Genomic DNA, 9597 nt, shown 5'->3' on the forward strand with positions numbered 1-9597 from the left:
AAGGTCTGCCCCGCCCCCACCCCCCAGCCCCTTCCCCAGCAACTCCAAGGGCCCAGTCTGTGTTTGATCACTCAGGATTATTAGATTTCAAAGCTGTGGAATCCCATAATTTTTATGAGCACATGCTCTCCTCCAGGGCCTTTTCATGTCTGAAAAGGCAGCCAGCAGCTCCCTGCTACTTCTCCACAGTAGCAGTGCAGGCCAGCTGACAAGGATTACAAATCCCTAGTGTCTCATAGCTGGCGCCTAGATAGGGTGGGTGACAGGTAGAATAAGAGCCCTTGAAGCAAGTTCAGAAATTCTAATAAGCCGAAATGCAGCAGAGACTGCAGAGGCACAAGGAAAGGGATTAGATACCCAACTCCTGCAGGGGTTCAGGAGGCTGTGCTTCAAAGTCCCTTTGATTCCTGCCTTTCAGCTCTCTCTAGCGGTCACCAAGCGCAAAGTTACATGCCTGGCTTTCAAGCCATTGAAGCAGTCTTTTCTAGAGACCTGCTGCGTGTCAGACACTCTGCTAGAATCCGGGAACTTCAGAATGAAAGGAACATAAGTAGAAAAAACAGAAGAACACAAAGAGTTTGTACTACCTAACTTCCAAGATACGCTTTTCTTCTCTGGGCGCCAGTGCCCAGAGAGTACCGACCTTAGCGCCAAAATTCGGTCCTCTCTGAGGCAGAGCAGGAGCCACCACGCCCCCAGTGAAATGGAGGCGGCAGGAATCCCACCCCCAACCCCCCTTCCTCTCCCCACGACTGTCCTCCCGGGGGCGAGAGTCGCCCGGAAGAACTACCCGCGCCTCGGCGTTGGTTTCCTGCTGAGCCCCAGCCGGATAAAATTAGTCGATTGCTCACACTAACAAGTGTCAGAGTTCGCGTCCAGCTGAAGGGGTGGGGACAGCAGCACTGGGCCGGGCCGCACTCCCGCCCCGGCCTGTCAGACCAGCGGACAGACAGCACCTGTCGTGGGCCTCCTCGTTCCCTCACTCCTGCCAGAGCCTGTGGCCCCGCCGCAGAGGCCGGGGACTACAGATCGGCGGGACTACACTTGGGAGCATCTTTCCCCAACTCTCGTCCCCGCAGAGACCGCGCCGAGCCCACATGCAAAATATGAATACACTGAATGCCAGGGGAGGGGAAAAGAAGGTTGCACTTCTACTCTCCTTTCCCACCACACACCCACCCTCCACTGACCTCGCCACGACTGGGCCCTGGCATCAGGGCCTGGGGGTGCTAATCGACACTATTTCCCGCCAGGTACCCATGCCCACTCCACACTCCGGGACTGCCTGGGGATGGAGATGGCCCTGGCGGTCCCTCCTGGTCCTGCCGTTGGCCTCCGGCCTCCTTGGGCGGGGACGCGGAGAATGGGGTTGGCTCCTCCCCCTCTGCGGGTCTCCAACCCTTTCCCCATTTGGGAGGAGTAATAACGCGGGAGCCCCTCCACGGAAATGCATCTGCCCCTGCTACTCAGACGGGAATCCGCCCGCCCAGTACAACCGCCCTTCCCGCCTAGGGGAAGGGGGCGGGAAGACCTAGCTTCGGGCCCTGCCAACTGCCAGCAAGTCAGACGGACAGACAGCAGCTGCCGCGTGTCCGAGCTCAGCTCCTCCTCGATTCTCCGCCCTCTACCTCCCTGCTCGCGCCACCGACACCAGGGGCCGTAGCGGCGACGGCGCCCCACCCCCAGCGCTCGGTCCGGAGCCCTCGAGGTGATCCAGGCTGGGCCTGTCGAAGATCCCTTACAAGCGGCGGCCCCCTATTCTCTCCCGACCAGCCTCGTCCCTAGCGTCCCAAGGGCGGGATCAGGCCGCTGCTAGCGAAAGACCTACAGGAGCCCAGACTCGAGGCCCATCAGGATGCAGAGACTGAGGGCGGGTTCGGCCTCCAGGAAGCGCTCCCCCCGGGGCAGCCATCCTCCTCCGCCCTCCTCTGCAACCTCCAACCCCGGAAGGCCCTGCGGGGCCTCCCGCTCCACACAGTGGGTCAGCCCAGTGGGGCTGCTTTCTGCCAAAGACTTGGCCCACCCTTCAAGCGCCCCTTACCCCAGTCTCCATAAAAACTTTCAGAACTCCGGGGAATCAACCATGCTGGTGGGAGCTCCCAGCTCAGGCCTACTCCCCAGTCTCACAGTTCCTGATCACACAGGGGAGTAAGCGGGATTTCCTAGGCTTCAGAACCGTCCTCCAATCCTGGACGGAGCCTCAAGAGTGGTGAGAAGGACCAGATTGACTCGAAAAGCCGCCCTCCTCAGTTTGCTCCTCTCCTACACTCCTCTACCCTAGTTTCCACCGACCTGCTTCCTTCTACGCTTGCTTAGTGTGGGGTGAAGGAGAGGATGGACAACCACCTTCACTCCTCCCCCCAACTTTTACATACACCCTCTGTACCCTAAGGTGGAGTCTCCTGGGAGGTGGGCAGCCTCGCAGATCCTTCTGCCTTAAGGCCTTGCAAAGGCAGAGTTTTCTCCAGTCTGGGATCTTCCAGCTCCCTGCCGCATTTGCCACCTCCTCCCACACTCCTTTCATCCTTCCCCGCAGCATATCTGGACATAGACCACCCCTCGACCCCGCAAAAAACAAACAAACAAACAAAAAATATTGAGAAATCTCCTCCAAACACCTGTGTGTGGACAAATTACAGTCCACAGTTATATATCCCTCATCCCTATATCCCTCATCACAATTGACCCTCCTGGCAACCATGGGAGGCAACTGCTCTTATGCCGAGTTATAGTTGGGGGATTGAGGCCCTGGGAGGAACTGAATATGGGTTTTGAAGGCCTCTGCAAGGCCCTTTCCACCCTCCTTCACAGAAAGTAAGGAAGTGAGCAAATCTCTCATTTTCCCTGACTCCAGAAAACCTGCTTGCTGCTCCTGGAGTCAGCACCTGCTCCTCCCTTGTCCACTCTGTCCCCCAATGAAGGCGCTATTTGGGCGCTATTTGGGGCACTACAGCCCCAAGATGGAGGCATGGAGCGCAGCAGAAGCCGAGCCACAGTCCTTGTGCACCCCCTGGACTTCCCCAAGGAGTGCATGTGGAAGAGGAAGTCTGCCTTTCTCTGGGAGTATGGGTCATTGTCTTCTAGGTTCCTCTCCCCCTTAACATGGAGGAAAAACTCCAAAATGAGCTTGCTTGTGCTCCACTCCCTCAGTCCTTCTCTCATGATTCAATAAAATTATCATCACTGAGGGCTAATTTCCAGGGCTTTGCTTGATGCCCACAGGTCACCAAAGGAAGAATTCTTTGGACTGGTTATTTGGGGACGGGAGGATGAGGAGCAGCTCCTGGGAGGCTCTGTTTTCATGAGAAAGGATTTGCATGTCTAAGAGGTCAACACAGTTAGTCCAGGGCTTCCTCTCTTCCAGACTTCCAGCCCTGCATCAAGCTACAGAGAGGAAATGGCAAAGAGCAGCAACTATTATGCAAAAAGGTAAGGGAGCTCCCAAGATAGCCCCTGGGAAAAGAAAGGGGAAGAACATGTCTAAACCCCTGCCCACAACTGGGCATGGTGGCTCACGCCTGTAATCCCAGCACTTTGGGAGGCCGAGGCGGGCAGATCACCCAAGGTCAGGAGTTCGAGACCAGCCTGACCAACATGGAGAAACCCTGTCTCTACTAAAAATACAAAAAATAAATTAGCCAGGCGTGGTGGCGCATGCCTGTAATCCAAGCTACTCAGGAGGCTGAGGCAGGAGAATCACTTGAACCTGGGAGGCGAAGGTTGTGGTGAGCCGAGATCGCACCATTGCACTCCAGCCTGGGCAACAAGAGCAAAACTCCATCTCAAAATAAATAAATAAATAAATAAACACCTGCCCACACACCTCAGTGAGGTGGACTTGTTCTGTATATGCCTCCCAAATGTGGCCTTTACCCTCCACCTCAACTTGTCTGGTCCCAGTTGAGAGACTCTTCATATCCACAAGGGAGTTTGGTGTTTTCTAGCAGCCCCTACCCCTCAGTACCACATTTTTGGTGGTCTCTAACTTTCCAGATCCCAGTAAGTTCTAGCCTAAGCCTTTCCTTCAGGGTGAATAGCTTCAAGCATCCAAGCCTGGTCCCTCCAAGATGACGACTCACTTGTCATCCACAAATGGTTGGGCCTAGAAAACAGGAGGAGTCGTTTCAGGGAAAGTCGAGTTCCATGCAAAGCTAGTTCCTTTCAGTAGTTCAGTAAATAGTTGTAACTGATGAAATCCAGAAACACTTTTAATATGTTGACAAAGCACAGGAGCTTCAAACCAACATACCTTATTCACCTTTGTCTATCCAACTGATTTCTTCACAGATTTTGGTTAATATCCATATAATATGTTTGTTTCTTATGTATTTTCTTCTACAAACCATCAGAGGCTGCTAAATGTTTGGAAAATAATATAGGCTTTACCCCAATAAAATGAATTGGAAGAATTCCCAATATCATTGCTTTAGTTTGGGGTTTTGTTGTTGCTTCTATTCTGTTCAGCAAATGGAAACACGATGTTGAGTCTGAAACTTCCAGACAAAGCTGGGAGGCCCAAAAAAAAAGAAAAACCAGAGAAAGAAAGATGGAGATGAGCTCACAGAAACAGGAACACAGGCATGACCACAAACCAGCAATGCATCAACTTTTGATCAAGGTCCTTTATGCAGTCTAAGGGTGGCAAAGGCACATTATAGAAAAGCCTTGGTTGGGCGTGGTGGCTCACGCCTGTAATTGCAGCACTTTGGGAGGCCGAGGCAGGTGGATCAGTTGATGTCAGGAGTTTGAGACCAGTCTGGCCAACATGGTGAAACCCTGTCTCTACTAAAAATACACAAATTAGATGGGCATGATGGCTCGTGCCTGTAATCCCAGCTACTCACTAGACTAAGGCAGAAGAATCGCTTGAACCCAGGAGGTGAGCCAAGATTGCACCACTGCACCCCAGCCTGGGCAACAGAGCTAGACTCCGTCCCAAAAAAGAAAAAGAAAAAAGAAAAGCCTGGTCTGTTCACTACTCTATAACCTGCATAGTAAGAAGCTCAACTGATGGTTGCCAGGGATTCCTTTCTGGAACTACCTGCTCATTACATTTTCCTGGAAACATGACCTACATGACCTTGGTGATATCATTGCTGCTTCCCATATAGTAAGTCTAATTTCCTAGACACGCCCAATGAAGGATCAATAGAAGGAGTTTATGCTCTGTTGTTTGTGGGATGAAGCTATCTCACCTAATCACCCTAAGTTCTTGGTTGGTATAGTGAGCTCCATGGAGAATTTACCATTTCAGGGAGTTTTGTTAGGTGAGCCTTTACCTGTGTTTCATCCTTGTGTCTTGAGTGACCACTGTTCCAGAGATTACTGACATTTCACCATGCACTTGAGGTGAGAGCATTATCCTCAGCCTCACTGTCAACCTACCTCTCCTTCTTGCTAAAGCTGGGAGCACACCCAAGATTCCCTAGGGCCCAGCTCACCGTTTGCTTTGGGATATAGCCCTCTCGAAAACTTCAAATTTTGAGATGGGGGCAGCGGTAAAACAGAGAAACTTGAAGGGGAATAAAGCCATCTATGCCTAGCTGATCAACAGCTCTGCAGTTTCCTTTTTTATATGTTGGAAGTAAATGCTTGAATAATTGGTTATTTTGGCTCGACATTTTATTGCACCTTTAAAGAAGGATGTGTGCTTGAGATTGGGTGGGTGTGGCATGAGTGATCTGGCAGTATACAGGTTGTGGGTGGAAGAGCTTAAGAACATACTTGTTTCTCTTATTCTGTGATCCTATGCCTTAGGGCTGTACTTTTTCCTTCTGATTAGCTTTCTGGGAGATGCTGAGTTGAATACAGAATGAATTTACATCGTGGGTTGCTCTGACTAGAGTGGTTTAATACAGAAATGAGCAGGGACTATGGATGTAGGGGTGGAAGGAGAGGTGAATCTAATTTTCCATATGAATCTGCATCATTTGTGCAATAGAACTGTACTTATGTCTGGATCATTGTCTTGACAAGGCTGGAATGAATGTAAAATGATCTAAGAAAGAGACTGCTATAACCATGGGGTTAATTTAGGAACAGAGAAGGAACATACTCAGTGTTTTAGCAGCTGGAAAGTGTGGAGAGGGAGGGACCGAGGTTCCAGGAAACATACACTTAATTGCAACCTCCTCATTTCCACCAAGAGCCTCAATTTCATATGCTCTATCCTACTGACCTTCCCATTCACCTCAGGTCTCATATTTCACAATCACGGTATTAAATATCTTTTCCCTTCTTGGCTGTATCACACTTATTTCTCATAATTCCCAGATTATATGACGAAAAAAAGCCAGGGATTTTGGAGAAGACTGCTATGTAAACTTAAATGACCAGTGGCCCTAAACACCTGTGGAATCCAGCTAAGGACCAATGTCAGGCGGAAAAGAGCCTCATGACCCCCTCAGGCCCTTTTCTCTTTCCCATAGGATGGAGCAAACTATATGTTTAGAACAACAGAAGCTGCTGAGCCTAGGACTGAGAGGACTGCCACAGGCTGGGAGACTGCCAAGCCTTTGGTCATGGCCACAGACCAGGGAAGAGACAAAACTGAGGGACAGGCTGCTAGTTCCTGACATTAATGTCATGGTCACTCTCTCCCATAATATAAACACTTGTTAAAAATTTCAGATGGTAAAAATAAAGAGTATTTCCTTCATACGCTCCTGACCCTTAATACTCCTGCAAGAGGTGACTGCCAAGAACACTCCAGCCCATGCTCCCTGCAGAGATAGATATTTAGATGTGTAAGGATAGATGCATAGAAACATATTTTTCTTTTCATCTTCCTTATTTGAAGTTATATTCTACCTTGCACCTAAGGAAAGACCCGTAGTAGGTTCCTCCCATATTAGGAACATTCATAGTATCTCTGCAAAGTCTGCCCCAAACAGACTCTTCCTGCCCCAAACATAGGCCTCTGCTCTGTGGGACCTCTGCTCAGCTTTGGCCAGGCATAGCCCAGGCAGCTCTGCTCATCCATGCACATTCTGAACTTGAAGGGACCATCTACTCTATCAACCCTAGGAAGCTCCTGATAGCACATAGACTCACCACTTCCTCCACAGAGAATATTCAAGTCAGTCACCTTACCGGTCATTGAAAAGGACATAGAGGACTCACTTCATCCCTCACAAACCTGACTTGTGCTGATCTCTTATAAGGAAAGCAGGAATCATTTTGACCTAGAAGACTGGATTCCCAGAAACATTAACCCTTAGCCCAGAAAAGGCCAGCAGACTGGTGGGTTTGCTCTTCTCCTTCTCTAGTTGGGCCTGAGAGTGGCCAAGAGATGAAGTTTACTAGCCTGTTAACCTGGCACATGATACCTGGGAGCTGGTCCTCCTGCTGTCTCCCAAAGGACTGTGGAAAATCAGAGCTTTTCTGGGGCTGCTTGTATCCAAAGGACTCTACTGGAAGCGATCTTCTCCTGGAAGAGGCTTGAAAAATTCAAGTCCTGCAACCTGCTGCAAAGGCTCAGCATACCATCTTGGGCAACTGGCATGGAGTGACACACAGATCCCCACCTAGGATTCAGTTCCCAAAAATGAATCTTATCGTTCCCAGATTGTGAAAGCAAGGGGAGCAGTTGGATAGTCTTAAGGAAAAAAGTGACAGGATGGGATAATATATCCTTTCGATGCGAAGGCACTGGGGGGCTGCAGAACTCCCACCCCCACCACCAACACTAATCAATAATGAAGAGCCAGGGCTGTTACACCAGTGAGCTTTATTTCACTGTAGAATAAATAGTTATTTTCCTGATTATAACTAGTACATGTAAATCATTTTAAAAATTCAAACAACTTAGGAATGTATGTGGATAAAAATAGAGAACATTTAAAATTTTTCTACCTTGAGGTGACTGCAATTAATTTTCTGCTGACTGTGGTAGGCAGAATTTTGATCCCCATGATCTTCACTCGCTGGGGTTACTCACGTGAATATGTTCCATCACATGGCAAAAAGGACCTTGCAGATGTGATTAAAGCAACTAACCTGTTGACCTTAAGATCCGGCAATTATTCTGGATTATACAGGTGGACCTCATGTGATCACATGAGCCCTTAAAAGCAGAGAATAGGAACAGAAAAGAAAGTCAGATTTAGGCCGAGTGTGGTAGCTCAGGCCTAGTAATTTCAGCACTTTGGGAGGCCGGGGCAGGAGCATCACTTGAGCCCAGGAGACCAGCGTGGGCAATATAGCAAGACCCCTATCAATAAAGAAAAAAAAAAGTAAGATTTGAAGTGTGAGGACTTGACATGCCATTGCTGGTTTGAAGATGTGAGTGCCATGTGGAAAAGAAATACATGCAGTCTGAAGTTCTTAGGAGAAATGCCCTAGCTGACAGCTGGTGAGAAATGGAAACCTCAGTCCTACAAGAAATTAAATTCTTTTTTTTTTTTTTTTTTTTTTGAGACGGAGTTTCGCTCTTGTTGCCCAGGCTGGAGTGCAATGGTGTGATCTCGGCTCACCGCAACCTCCGCCTCTTTGGTTCAAGCGATTCTCCTACCTCAGCCTCCCGAGTAGCTGGGATTACAGGCATGTACCACCATGCCCAGCTAATTTTGTATTTTTAGTAGAGATGGGGTTTCTCCATGTTGGTTAGGCTGGTCTTGAACTCCCCACCTCAGGTGATCCAACCGCCTCGGCCTCCCAAAGTGCTGGAATTATAGGAGTGAATCACCACACCTGGCCAAGAAATTAAATTCTGCCAACAACCTGAGTGAGCTTGGAAGCAGATTCTTTTCCAGAGCCTGCAGAAAGGAATTGCATCCCAGATTATATTTTGATCGCATCTTTGTGAGACCCTAAGCAGAGAACCCAGTTAAGCCATGATATTCCTGGACTTCTGACCCATTAAAACTGTGAGATAATGAGTATTAAGATGCTACATTTATGCTTATATGTTATGGCAGCAATATAGTGACAGAAATAAAGTGACAATCCTTTAATACATCTCTTCTTCCATGCATATACACACTAACACAAATACATACTAAATTTATGTATAATTAACTTGTACATTGGGTTTTTGTGAACCAGCTTCTTCCTACACTATCACCTTTGTCCCCTTTAACCAATTATTAGTAATTTCAGGTTCATAATTTTCTACCTTTGTTTTTGGTGAAACCCTTATATCTCTGTGATATGGTGATATAACAAGGAATATATGTTTTGTCTCCTGTCCCTGTTGCTGGCACAGAGTTCCTAAAATTCTTCTAATTCCCTGAGTAATAGGAGTGTTGGGAACATTTTTGTTCAAATAACATTTTGTGGCCAGGTGTGGTGGCTCATGCCTGTAATCCCAGCTCTTTGGGAGACGAAGGCGGGCAAATCATGAAGTCAAGAGATCGAGACCATCCCGGCCAACATGGTGAAACCCCATCTCTAGTAAAAATACAAAAATTAGCTGGGCGTGTTGATGTGCGCCTGTAGTCCCAGCTACTCAGGAGGCCCAGGCAGGGGAATCACTTGAACCCGGGAGGCAGAGGTGGCAGTGAGCCAGGATTGCGCCATTGCACTCCAGCCTGGTGGCAGAGAGAGAGACTCCATCTCAAAAAAAAGAAAAAAAAAGAACATTTTGTTTTTGTTTTT

This window comes from Macaca fascicularis, chromosome X (genome assembly GCF_037993035.2).
Source record: "Macaca fascicularis isolate 582-1 chromosome X, T2T-MFA8v1.1".
In the NCBI taxonomy this organism is placed as follows: Eukaryota; Metazoa; Chordata; class Mammalia; order Primates; family Cercopithecidae; genus Macaca; species Macaca fascicularis.